Source organism: Suncus etruscus, chromosome 18, assembly GCF_024139225.1.
Source record: "Suncus etruscus isolate mSunEtr1 chromosome 18, mSunEtr1.pri.cur, whole genome shotgun sequence".
Lineage (NCBI taxonomy): Eukaryota > Metazoa > Chordata > Mammalia > Eulipotyphla > Soricidae > Suncus > Suncus etruscus.
The window spans coordinates 5509729-5522605 of record NC_064865.1 but is presented as its reverse complement, the minus strand read 5'-3'; the positions used below and the strand labels follow the sequence as shown (position 1 = coordinate 5522605).

General features: G+C 38.1%; 1 protein-coding gene across 2 annotated transcripts in view; it reads left to right on the top strand.

Annotated features, from left to right (window-relative positions):
- The window catches only part of CLIC5 (chloride intracellular channel 5), a 197786-nt gene that overhangs the window by 135234 nt on the left and 49675 nt on the right, over positions 1-12877 (top strand). The window lies entirely within an intron of this gene.

The following is a 12877-nucleotide window of genomic DNA, read 5'->3' as shown; positions in this document are numbered from 1 at the left end:
AGATAAAATAAAGTAGAATACCATCAAGCAAAACCCATGCAAATATGAGTTATTGACTAGTTCATTTATAGAGAAAGTTCTTTGATATCTAAAAAATAACTAAGAGACTATTATGTAGCTCAGTGTGAGACCGGAGTCCAATCCCTAACACTGCAAAATGTGTTTGTATATATATTTAAAAAAATCATGTATTTATACTAGTCAGAACATATAAAGTATATAATTATTAGAAAGGTAACTGAAATGAGACTCATTCTATAATAATATTTATATTTGAATGATATAGAATAGGACACAAAACTATTTAGGAATACAACAAAGCAAGCCCAGTAGCTTTCTAATATATTCTCTTGCTCTTCCTGCCGTTCTTTTTTCCATTTTTGTTTATTCATTAATTCTAAGTTCAGGAAATAAATGTTTATATGTCTGAAAGTCAGAGGTATTTTTGACTAGAGTAGTATTCTGACTAGGATAATAATTTTCTCAGGAGTACATAAAGTTTTTTTAAAGTTATTCAAGGAGGAAGTGTAGTTACTTGAGAGAGCTAATATCAGGAAAAGGGTCATGTGAACAAGAAAATAAAAGATTGACATATGCAGAACATAAAGTGAAGTGTAGGCTCTTTTGAATATGAAAATAAAGGGCTTCATGTGGGGCCGGAGAGGTAGCACAGTGGTAGGGCATTTGCCTTGCACACAGCTGACCCAGGAAGGACAAAAGTTTGATCCCCGGCATTCCATTTGGTCCTCTGAGCCAGGAGGAGTTTCTGAGCACAAAACCTGGAGTAACTCCTGAGTGCTTCTGGGTGTGGCCCCCCAAAAATAAAGCCAAAAAATAATAAAAGGTTTTATGTGACTGCTCAGGTTAATGACTTCCCACTAGATATGAGGTACCAGGTAAAGATGCAAGTTATTGCCTACTATGTTCTTTGAAAAAAAAGATAATGACCATTTCTAGCTACATGAGAAAAGTTGTGTGTGTATGTGTGTGTGTGTAAGAGAGAGAGAGAAGACAAGAAAGAAGAAAGGACAGAAAATGTAGACACAGAAGAGAAAAAACAGAGGAAATGAAAAAGTGAATTACTTAGGCTCAGAAAGTTTGAAAGAGAATATTTTAAAGAAAAGTGTCTAGAAGAAGCAGGAGAAGTGACAAGAGCTTAAAAAGAGACTCATTCACTAATTCAAATTGTCGGGTATGAAAGAAAAGAGAAGAAACAAAAGAAGTATCCAGGAATGGTGAGGAGGGGATGAGAGAAAGGATGTCAGTCTTGGGTAGAAAGGGCAGTTCTTTTGTCAGTGAGTGTGTGTGAAGAATAGGAACGTGAACAGACACTGGTGTAGACTGGCATAATGCTCAAGGTAGCCTGAAGGGCATTGTCAGGAAAGCTCAGATACAGGGCTTCCATGCAGCATAAAATGTTGTAGGTGATCTTGGAACTTCAGCTACTGTCAAACCAGCTCCTCAGGGTCAAAGGCACCACTGGACCCTACTCTCTGAGTCAGACACTTCCACTGAGCAGGCTTCTGGGGATGGAGCCAGAAGTGTCCTATGGGTGGAGATATTTACATTTATACAGTCGTTTAACTTAGGGTTTCTTAAACATTTTTGACTTGTAACCTCTTTTCACCAGAGAAATGCAACACATGAGTACTGCCAGAAACATCTTAGATTCATTATGTGGTTGTCTTTGAATTAAGTTTTGGTCATTGCATGTTTAGAAATCTTTTACTGTTGCCAAGTTTGTTGAGACCACCCCCTCTCACATTCAGCTACGATTTAATCATTTAAAGTTTAAAAGCTGGAGAGATAGTTCAGGAAGTAAAGCATTTATTTGCCTTGCTTGGGGCTGTCCCTGACTCATGTCCAATGCACCACATATATTCTCCTGAGCACTTCCAAGGGTCACTGCTGATAGAGCCCCTGATCACCTCCTCCGTCTCCTCTCCCCCCACAAAAAATAATCTAGGATATAGCAAACCATCTGGTGAGCTAAAGTGTTGATGGCAAATATTGAATGGCAGAATATTTGACTCAGACAATTTTGTGGGTGTGTGTTTACAAGTATGTAAATTTGAGCATACACCTGGAGGTGCTCAGGGGCTTTCCCTGGCTTTATTCTCAGGGATTCACTCCGTAGTTTGGGGGACTATTTGCAGTGCCAGGGTTAGGCCAGTTTTGGCTGCATGCAGGACACATTCCTTACTTACCTTATCATCTGACCCTTGGAGAATATTTTTAAATCAATCTGATAGGATGTTTAAATTTGTTGTTGTTTTTGTTTTGGGGCCACACTCGGCGGTGCTCAGAGGTTACTCCTGGCTCTGTGCTCAGAAATTGCTCCTGGCAGGCTTGGGGGATCATATGGCATGCTGGTATTGAACTAAGGTCTGTCCCAGGTCATCTGCATGCAAGGCAAATACCCAGTCACTGTGCTATCACTCTGGCCCCTGATGTTTAATTTTTAAGGTCAATTTAACTGGGTTGTAATGTCTAGATAATGGACCAAACATTATTTTCAGTATTTCTGTGAAAGTGTGTTCTGGATACGATTCACTTTTAGGTTCATGAATTTTTTTGGTGGGGGCCACACCCGGTGACACTTAGGGGTTCCTCCTGACTAAGGACTCAGAAATCGCTCCTGGCTTGGGGTACCATATGGGATGCTGGAATATTAAACTGTGGTCCATCCTGGGTCAGCTGCGTACAAGGCAAATGTTCTACCACTGTGCCATCACTCTGGTTCCGAGGTTCATGAATTTTGAGTAAAACTAATCACCATCCCTTTCACCACCCCTGCTTCCTCATAATGTGTATGCAGGGGCCTCATTTGATCAGTTGAAGGACATTTTTAGGATGAAGAACAACCCATTTTGAGAGAGAAGTCTGCCAGCAGCCTGGCTACATACTCAATCTATAATTATTCTCTGAGCTTCCAACCTCAAGTGGAAAATACACAAGATTTTGCACTCACCAGTCCTCCACAATCATGTGAGCCAGTTCCTTACAATATAAATCTCAGATGTTTAGGTTGGTAGATAGTTAGTAAAAAGACAACTACATATACATATCCTATTGGTTCTTTGCTTTCTGGAGAATTCTGACTAATGCACTAGGAATTTTTGAAAACATTGCACAGGCAACATCTTGCACTTCCAGGATTCAGTCTTTTAACCTCAAATAAATGTTGGAAATCTCTAGAGCCTCAAATAGATATTTGTCACCTGATTGCTTTTGAATAAAAATTCAAGTGAATGAAGTCTTCTGTGGCTGCTGAGAAAATGAATATTTTTATAAGGGCACAATGATTTATCTTTAATTGGACAACTAACTACCAAATCACATTGTTGCACAAGGAAAAATTACCAAACAAATAATTAGGGCAAAGCATTTGGAACTAAAAAATCCTCAGTTTTTATAAAATTGCTAACATCCTTATACAAATAAGAAAAAGTGGGCAACTCCAAATGTCGTTGTAAAGAGAAATTCTCTTTGATGTGATATGAATCAGTTTCATGCTATCTAGATGAGTCATTTTATATTCAAAGAAAGTCCTCTTCCTGTGGCCTTTGTCATTTCAACACCCTTTCCTGTAAGATAACAACCAGCCTAGCATAATGAAAAAGTGAGAACTGGGAACAAAATTTTTATTACTGATTTTGCCATAGTACTAGGGTGTACACCATGAACAAGGAGGCAACCTTTCTAGGCCAATTCCATTACCAGTAGAAGGAAAGGGCCAAGACATTCCATCACTGAGCTCATTTTCAGCCCACTATGGTAGAGATATTTTGTCTATAACTAATTATCTAATCATGTGGGTCTTTGTGAGCTAATACAATAGACAGTCAAGGTGTGACATTAATCATGACAATAAGCTTTTGGAGAAAACTGTGGTATTTTTCTTAGAGTAACTTCTTTAAGACTTAGCTTTGCCATATGTTTAAGGGAGCCCAATTTGCATTTAATATATCATCTATTTAAGCAACTGTAATAGTCTGAGTCCAATCAAGAGAGAAAAATCAGATGGTAGTTCAGCAGAAGTTTCACATGAATTATTCATCATGATTAAACATATAAAGATATATCATATAAATAAATGATACGATATCTATGAGTTAAGAAGACTGACCAAAAAGACAAGTGGGCAAGGATTTCAAATCACTTTAGCAAAAATATAAAAGCTTATGGTTTGGTTAAATCACATCAAGTGTTCTACAATCATTAGGCAATAAAATATTCCTCTTTAGGCTGCCATTTGGAGCAGGTCATTAGCAGGGCCACTGAATAAAGTGGGGTTTAGGTGTTAGTAGGACTGGAAGGCCCATAAGCTTCCATAATGCAAATGACAGATTAGTGTGGAACTCATGACTCCTACGCCAACAGTTCACAGTCTACAGGGGCTTTGGTGTCTGTGTCAAGAGGGCTGCCAAAATATTATGGTCAGACTGAAGTGACAGAGCCCTGGAGAGGCCACCTTCTAAGTTTGTTTTTGAAGTTCTGCTGCATGTCCCCACTTCCATACCACAGACATGTGGCCTTGTCAGAGATCTGGGGAGAGCCTCTTCCTTCTTCCCTGTTCTGTTCTTCTGGCATATCTCCTGAGAAAGCCTTGGTGCCACTTTAGAAATGCTGAGAGAGGTGCCCTCTGCCCTCATAGTGCTGTTAGTGAAGGTCATGTACAGAACTGAAAGGCAATAAATTGTTAGGTGAAATGAACAACTTGCCCAACTTGCATTTTAAAATACCGTCTATTTCAACGTAAGTTATATGTCTGTCTACCTTCTTCTATTTGGTTTTGGATCTTCTCTCAATTAATTCTTCCCTTTCATGTACCTTGAGTGTTCAAAGAGCTTTTAGGAAATTTCCAACTTCAACTCCTTGTTTGGAGATGAAGCTCAGTGTACCAAGCCTTCTGCAAGGATATCAGCAAATTAATACTTTTTACGTGTTCTTGAAGATTCCTGGCATCCCCAAGGCCCTCAGAGGAAGTCTGGAATATCAAAATCTTTTTCAAGCCATGTAGTTTCTCACAGGAGTTTAAAATTTTTTCTCAGCTGGGGCTTAGAATATTAAAGTGAGTAGGGAACTTAGCTTTGCTCACAAACAACCCTGGTTTAATTCCTGGAACCCCAGATTGTCCACAGAGTCTTCCAGGAGTGAACACTGATTGTAAACCAGGAGTAAGCCCTGAGTAGCAACAGGTGTGACCCCAAAATTTTAAAACAAAACAATTTTGGAGCAGAGTTGCCGGTGCTTGGTTATTTTTTTTTCTTTTGCTTTGTTTGCTTGTTTGTTTGTTGTTGGTTTTGTTTTTTGTTTTGGTTTGTTTTTTGGCTTTATTTTGAAGCTACATGTGTCAGTGTCAGGGCTTTTCAGATTGCACTCAGGGATCACTCCTTAGCTTCTGGGAGGGACCATATGGTGTGCCAAAGACAGAACCCAGGTCAGCCACAGGCAAGGTAAATATCCTATTCGCTGTGTTATTTAGTCCACTACTAGTATTTTAGCACAAACCATAGTGTTGATGTTCATGGCACTAAGTCACACGTGCAGAAAACAAAGCCCATTTAGTTTATGAAGCCCCTCTTGAAGATTTAAAACGGTTGTAAAATTATCCTCAGGCCTTGAGTTCATGCTTTTGAAACACACTAGCTAATGGAATGGTAAATATTTCTGTGAAAATGCATGTAACCTCAACAGTATCCTACAGGGTCCTGGTTGCATAAGAAAATGTGTTTGCAACTGAGCCTGCCTAAACCAACCATTTTTTTCTAGCAGAACATAGTTTTTACTTGAAAGAGCAACTGACATACAAACTCAGGTTTCAGGCTTAGTATTTGCCAGACATTTTCTGGAAAAATCAATGAAATGATCTTGTCATTTCAAGGATAACAACTGAAAGTAATTCTTGCCAATGATAAAAATACAAGCTTTCAAGAGAAAATGAGTTTTGGAAGACATGTATCTGCTACTAGGAGCTCAACAACTGCTCTTCGCTTAAACTTTCTCATGAGGTTGGTGCCGGGAGATGGAAGTCTCCTGGGTGGGCAGAGAGATCACATTACTTTGGGGAAAGCTACAGGGTGTTTGTTTTGGAGTAAAGTGAACTTTTTTTGTTTATTCTTTTGTGTCATGCAAAAATAAAGATATATTTATGGAGAAAAAACAGGATGACCAATTTTGATATTGTATAATGAAATGTACCAGCAATTAGAAGATTTTTTTTATAACCCAAGGAAACACTATTTTCCAAGTGATAAATGCGTGAAATTTCAAAAATAAGTCATAAGTAAAAGATCCATTCTAAATGCAAGAGAAATGAATGAGTTTTCCTGGAACAGAAGAACTTCATTTATAGGGTTTCAAATTCCAGCTATCAACTAAGCTTTAAGAAACTACCACTTGATGAGTTTCGGTTTGGTATTAAGGAAAAGTACCTACAATTATCTAAAAAGACTATTAAATTACTTCTTCCTTTTCCAACTACATATCTGAGTGATACCAGATTTTCTCCATATGCTTCAAGCAAAAAAAAAAATAAAAATAACAAGATTGAATACAGAAGCCTACTTCTATTAAACAAAATAGTAAAGATTTTGTAAAAACAAAACAAAACAAAGCTCAGCAGAGGCTCAAGACTGTGACTCAACTTGTGTCATATGCAAGAGGTTGTGAATTCAATACTGGCAAGTGTAAATGCAGCAAACTGCAATAGATGTGCTAGCCTCTGGTACCACAAATACATCCCCAGATATTGTATCAGTAGAAATCTGATAAATCTAGACGCTAAAATTAATGTAAACAGCAAAAAGAGAAGAGAAGGGCAAGAACAATACTGTTCTCCTAACTTAAAAATAATATTTCCTATGCATTCAAATATGCTATTTGTTAGTATGTAATATTTTTATTATTATAGTATGTAAAAATAATTACATAGGTAATAATTTTCAGGTTTTCTTTTCTAAATAGTATAACAGTGATCAATAAAACCACAAAGCCTTTGGGATCCTCAACAATATTTAAAGGTTTATAAGAGTTCTGAGACCAAGAAATTTGAGAATTGCTATTTTAAATATATTCCGTGAATTATTTGAATGTAAAAAATTTTGGAAAGTTATGAAGCAATGAAAGAAAGTATAAAGAGTGAGGTACTTTACACCCACTGGGTCATACAAAGAATCAGATGATGAGGTACATCTCAAACTATGATCTATTATAGAATCAATCTATGATCTGTTATATTAATTAATCCAAGTTTCTTTTCCTTTTGTGGCCGTTATCAGAATGCTAGCGTCCAAAAATTGAGTAAGTCAAGCCACTAAAGGCCAGTACTGTCAGTTCTCTCTCCATACAGCCATTCAAGCACTATGTGTCTTCCCAAGATACAGTCAATTAAACTGGACCCATGTTTGGAGGCCAGGGGGTGGGTAAAGCCAAGCCATCCTATAGAAAAAATACACTACAATAAAGGGATTATTTCACAGCCTGTGAGTTTCTCAGCATGCACATAACTATAATCATACATGCTATAAAACTACATCATGGTCTCATTTTCATATGTATAATATACACAGTGCAATAGCTCATGATATATAATCTATATTGGGAAGTAGCAAGTATACTATGTGTTAGAGTTGACTGAAAGTTGCATGTACATGCTCTGGGCCTGATCTGTGGTAGAGCAGAGCTGGAAACGTGAGAAGTTTGCTCTCTGCTGTGAATGGCAAACTTCCTTCTGACAATTTGTGCTCTGTAAGTTTCCTAGGGTTTCCATGAGCTGGGTGATTGCTGACAATAGAAATGTTTTTTTCCTACTTCTGGAAGCTACAAGTGCCTAATCACAGTGTCAGTAGGCTCATGCTGACTCCCCAGAGTTGTAGGAAAGAATTCCTTCTTCCTCTAATTTTGTTTCTGGGGTTTTCCAGAAATCCTTGGCAACCCTTGTCTTGTACATGCAGCATGCCAGTCCCTACATCTGTCTTCACCAGACCTCTTCCCCTGAAGGTCTGGGTCTTAATTTCTCTCTTATCATCATCTGTCACACTTCCTAATATAAAATAATCTCATCTTTACTTGATAGCATCTGCAAAGACTCTTTTCAAGTAAGAATCTACATTAAAAGGTTCCCAGTGTACAAAATTTGAGGGGACACCAAGCAATACTTTGTGTCTTATCTTTTAGTCTCTTTGGTCCAAAATCTAAACCCTCATATTTTTTTGAGACAGAAAGTCCTGCTGAGCTTCATTTGTTTCTTCTTGATTGATGTTCACAGAGGTTGCTACATGCTCAGTACAGTGAAGAAACTGAATTAAATGAAGAATTTATTTCAGCTACAAAACTAGTAATTCATAATGGAGAAGAGTCATAACAACTCACTAGTAAAAAAAGAAAAAAAAACAACCTTATTTTAAAAGCACTGAAGACTTGGATAGATTTTTCCGAAGAAGGCGTACAAATGAGCGAGAGGTTTATGAAATATCACTCAATGTCACTAATGACCCAGGATATACAAATTAGAACCCCAATAAGATATCATCTCTCATCTGTTAGGATTGTTTGTTAAGAAAAAAAAAAGAAATTACTGGGGAGTAATTGGAGAAACTGAAACCCTTCTCCATTGACAGAAATACAAACTGATCTAATCATTGTAGAAAAACAGTATGGAGGTTCCTTAAACAATCAAAACTTGAACTACCATGTAATCTATTATCAATTCCACATATGGAGACTTATTTACAATAATTTAAATAATATAATGAGATATTATCAGTCTTATGTTTATTGGCAATATTATTTTTAGAAGTTATGGAAACAAAATTGATGAATACAGAATGTCTGTAACAGATAAATGATATAGAAACAGTGGCACAAACCTATAATGTAATATTATTCAACCTTTATAAAGTAAGGGAGGTCTGAAATATGCTATGATATAGATGAATCTTAAGGATTATGTGCTAAAAGAATTAAATTAATCACAGAAAGACAGGTACTGCATGATTTCACTTGTATGAGGTAACCGAACCATTCAAAGTCATTGAATCTAAGAGTGAAATGGGTGATTGCCAAGGGTAGGAAGAGCATGAAATGAATCACCAAAGGAGGAAATAAAATTTCACTTAAGCAGAATGTATAAGTCCTTGAGACTTGCTATAAACATCTTGCATATAGTCAATAATAATAATAATAATATATTATATTCTGGAAATGTTCTTCTACATTTTGGAGGAAGGGTCGCACACCTGGTATTGCTCAGGGATTATTTTTTGGCTCTGAACTCAGGACTCACTCCTAGAGGGTGACTCACTCCTAGAAGGTTACAGGGGAACCATATGAGTTAGAACAAGATCTAGCCCAGATCCACTGCATGCAAGGCAAATGACCTGCCTGCTGTACTCTGTACTCTGGCCCTCTGGAATGTTTCCTTTCTTTCCTTTTTGAAATTAAAGTAAATTTTATCTGAAAATTTGGAGGAAGGGGAAGGAGAGGATAAGGAATAGAGAGTAATATGCTCAAGAGAGAACCAGCAACACACATGTACACAGCACTGACATGTGGGACCCGGGAGCACATGTGCGCACCCTGGAATTTTTCTTAAGAGAGCAAATTGCCTATTACTTGTTGCCATGATTAATATGAGCTCAACTAAAAGAAAAGAAGCAGCTCTAAGAAAGAAGCCAAAATGGTAAAGGTGAATGGCAGAATCCCCAGATTCCTTGTGGTTCTTCTAGCAATCTTTTAACAGGCTGAGGAGTAATAATTTGCGATAAAAATGTTGCCAGAGAGATAGCATGGAGGTAAGGCATTTGCCTTGCATGCAGAAGGACAGTGGTTCGAATCCCAACATCCCATATGGTCCCAGAGCCTGCCAGGAGAAACTTCTGAGAGTAGAGCCAGGATTAACCTCTGAGCACTGCCAGGTGTGACTCTAAAACAAAAACAAAAATGAAAACAAAGATAAAAATGGAAATGTGAGGAACTGTGAAGGCCCTGTCCTCTACTCTTCTGGAAAGACCCTATTACAGACCAAATTGACACCCTCACCCCCACCTCTATGACCAGGGATGAGCTAATTACCGATCTGGCTTGCAGGCTGGACTCTAGGTATAAAAGTTAAGATCACTAAGTCTTGATGTTGGAACTGTGTGCACCTTAAATTCAATCACGAGTATCTTTATAATTGTGTAACTGAAGATGATTTAGTTTAAAAAAGAGCACTAAATCTGGAGATAGTTCTCCCAGGCTCAATCCCAGAATTCCTAGGCAACTTACTTCCTTTTACTCACTCTGTGCTTCAGTTTCCACATCTGCAACAGATGCTAATTTTTTTTTTAACAACTCTTTACAGGAAGAAATGAATTAAGATAAATGTTGGGTCAAGAATTTGGGCCGGGCGGTGGCGCTAAAGGTAAGGTGCCTGCCTTGCCTGCGCTAGCCTTGGACGGACCGTGGTTCGATCCCCCGGTGTCCCATATGGTCCCCCAAGCCAGGAGCAACTTCTGAGCACATAGCCAGGAGTAACCCCTGAGCGTTACCGGGTGTGGCCCAAAAACCAAAAAAAAAAAAAAAAAAGAATTGGCGAGGGACCGTTCTTTGATGTTCATGACCCGTATTTAATTCCTAGCACCACATGGCCCCTGAGTACTGCCTGGTATGAACCTAATGGTCAGGCACCAAAAAACCCAAGCAGCGAGCAGTGAAAAGAGTAGCTCCTGAACCCCTTAAGAATTGCTTGGGATATCTTCCTAAATTATGTGAAGCACTTAAAAATAATGTTTGGTAACATAAGCATTTATTTTATGTCGTCCAGCTAATAAAATATATTGTATATTTATATTATATAATAATTCTGTATTCTTGGGCCAGAGTGATAGCACAGCAGTAGGATATTTACCTTGCATGTGGCCAACCCAGGATGGACCCAGGCTCAATCCCCAGCATCCCATATGGTGCCCAGCCTGCCAGGAGCAATTTTTGAGTGTAGAGCTAGGAGTAGCCCCAGAGGGCTACAGGGTGTATCCCCAAGCCCCAAAACATATAATTATATTACACATTATATTTATATTATGTATAAATATATATTTAATAAACATAGGATATATAATGAAATAAAAATAACATATTGTATATAATCTATTATATTATAATATCTTCCTCTTTCAGTTCCTCTATTTTCTCACACCTGTGGTAAAACCTGAGAAACTGCAGCTATGTATTTTTAGTTTTCTTTTTATTGCTTACTTAGTCACTTACTAACTAGCACTGGAGGAAAATTCCTTGTCACATTACGTTCAAGGCACAAATCTGAAGCTCAGGTACCTGTCAAGTGCCTCCAAAACTGACATCATAACTCTACTTAGCACCAGGCTATTATTAAATTAATAGCTGCCAGTATGAATGTAGCTTCATGGGTAACTTTAGCTCCTTGGGCAGGTGGGGTGTACTCCTCATGCCCTCCCACCTTTCAGATTTTACATAATGAAGCCCATAGGGTCTCAGCTATTCAGAGGTGGGTCTGCTTCCAGCATCTAGGAAAAGTGAGAGTTGAATAGGAATGGGGCCCTTGGTGGAGTGAGGAGAGGTAAAATAACTGTAATTTCATAGCAATTACCTACAACCAACACTGTCAAAGGCACCAGTTTTCCATTATAAACCTGAGCCTCTGCTGGCAGCAATTTGCAAGGTAGAAATAAGTACACAATTAGGCTCTCATGTATGAAAGAAGGCAGCACCTGCTCTCTCATTTGAAGCCACTGCCAAGCAAATCTCAGGAGAAAACAATGTGTTGAACTTGGGGAATGCATCCCCCCCACTATGTCTTTCCAAAAATATAAAAAGAAAGAAAGAAATCTTAGTAAACCTCTGTGCCAAGATGTTGATTAGATTGTTTGCAGGCTTGTGATCAGACTGGTGGCCTGCAGCCTCTAACAATATTGAATGGTACCATGGTTTCTAGGTAACATCATCTAGAAACAATGGAGGATTTCACTAAGTATGATGTTGAGAACCCAAAAATTAATCAGTGGAAACAATAATTTTACAGGAGTCAGTTCCCTTATATTTTGGCTTGCTTAACATTAATTCTTTTTTTATTTTTTTAAAACTTTATTTATTTAATAATGGATTGATTGGTTTTGGGGCCACACCCAGTGGTACTCAGGGGTTACTCCTGGCTCTGCACTCAGAAATTGCCGCTGGCAGATTGGGGAATCAAATGGGATGCTGGGAATTGAACCTGGTCCCTCCCAGGTCAGCTGTATGCAAAGCTAATGCCCTACAACTGTGCTATCTCTCCGGCCCCATTAATTCTTTTTTAAAAGAAGTTTTAGTTTATTATTTGGGAGGTGAGTGGTATCAGAGATTAGCTTACTCTCAGCTCTTTGCCCAATGATCACTCCTGGTGGTATTCCAGAGACCATATGTAATGCCAGGGATTGAACCAGAGTGATTTGCACATATAGAAGTGCTTTTGTCTCCGTACAACTCTCCAGCTCTGATCAATAATTAGTTTATAGATTAATGTTTTACCAGCTCACTGAGAAGTCTAAATGGATATTTTTTGTTTGGGGACATACCTGGTCATATTAATGGTCTATTTTATTGGCTCTATACTCAGAAATTATTCTTGTCTATGCTTGGGGAACAATATAGGATTCTGAGAATTTCATCCTGGTTGGTCACATGCAAGGCAAATGCCCAACCTGCTTTGGTTCCAAGATTTGCATTTTTTATATTAAAACAGAAAAACATTACCACTATTTTGAAAAGTGTAAATGTAATGAGTCAAAGTAGACAAACACCCATTATTGTTGTTATGGTTATATGTGTGTTCTGTCTTTTATCCACCTAGAGAAAGCCAACATTCTCTAAATAAAGG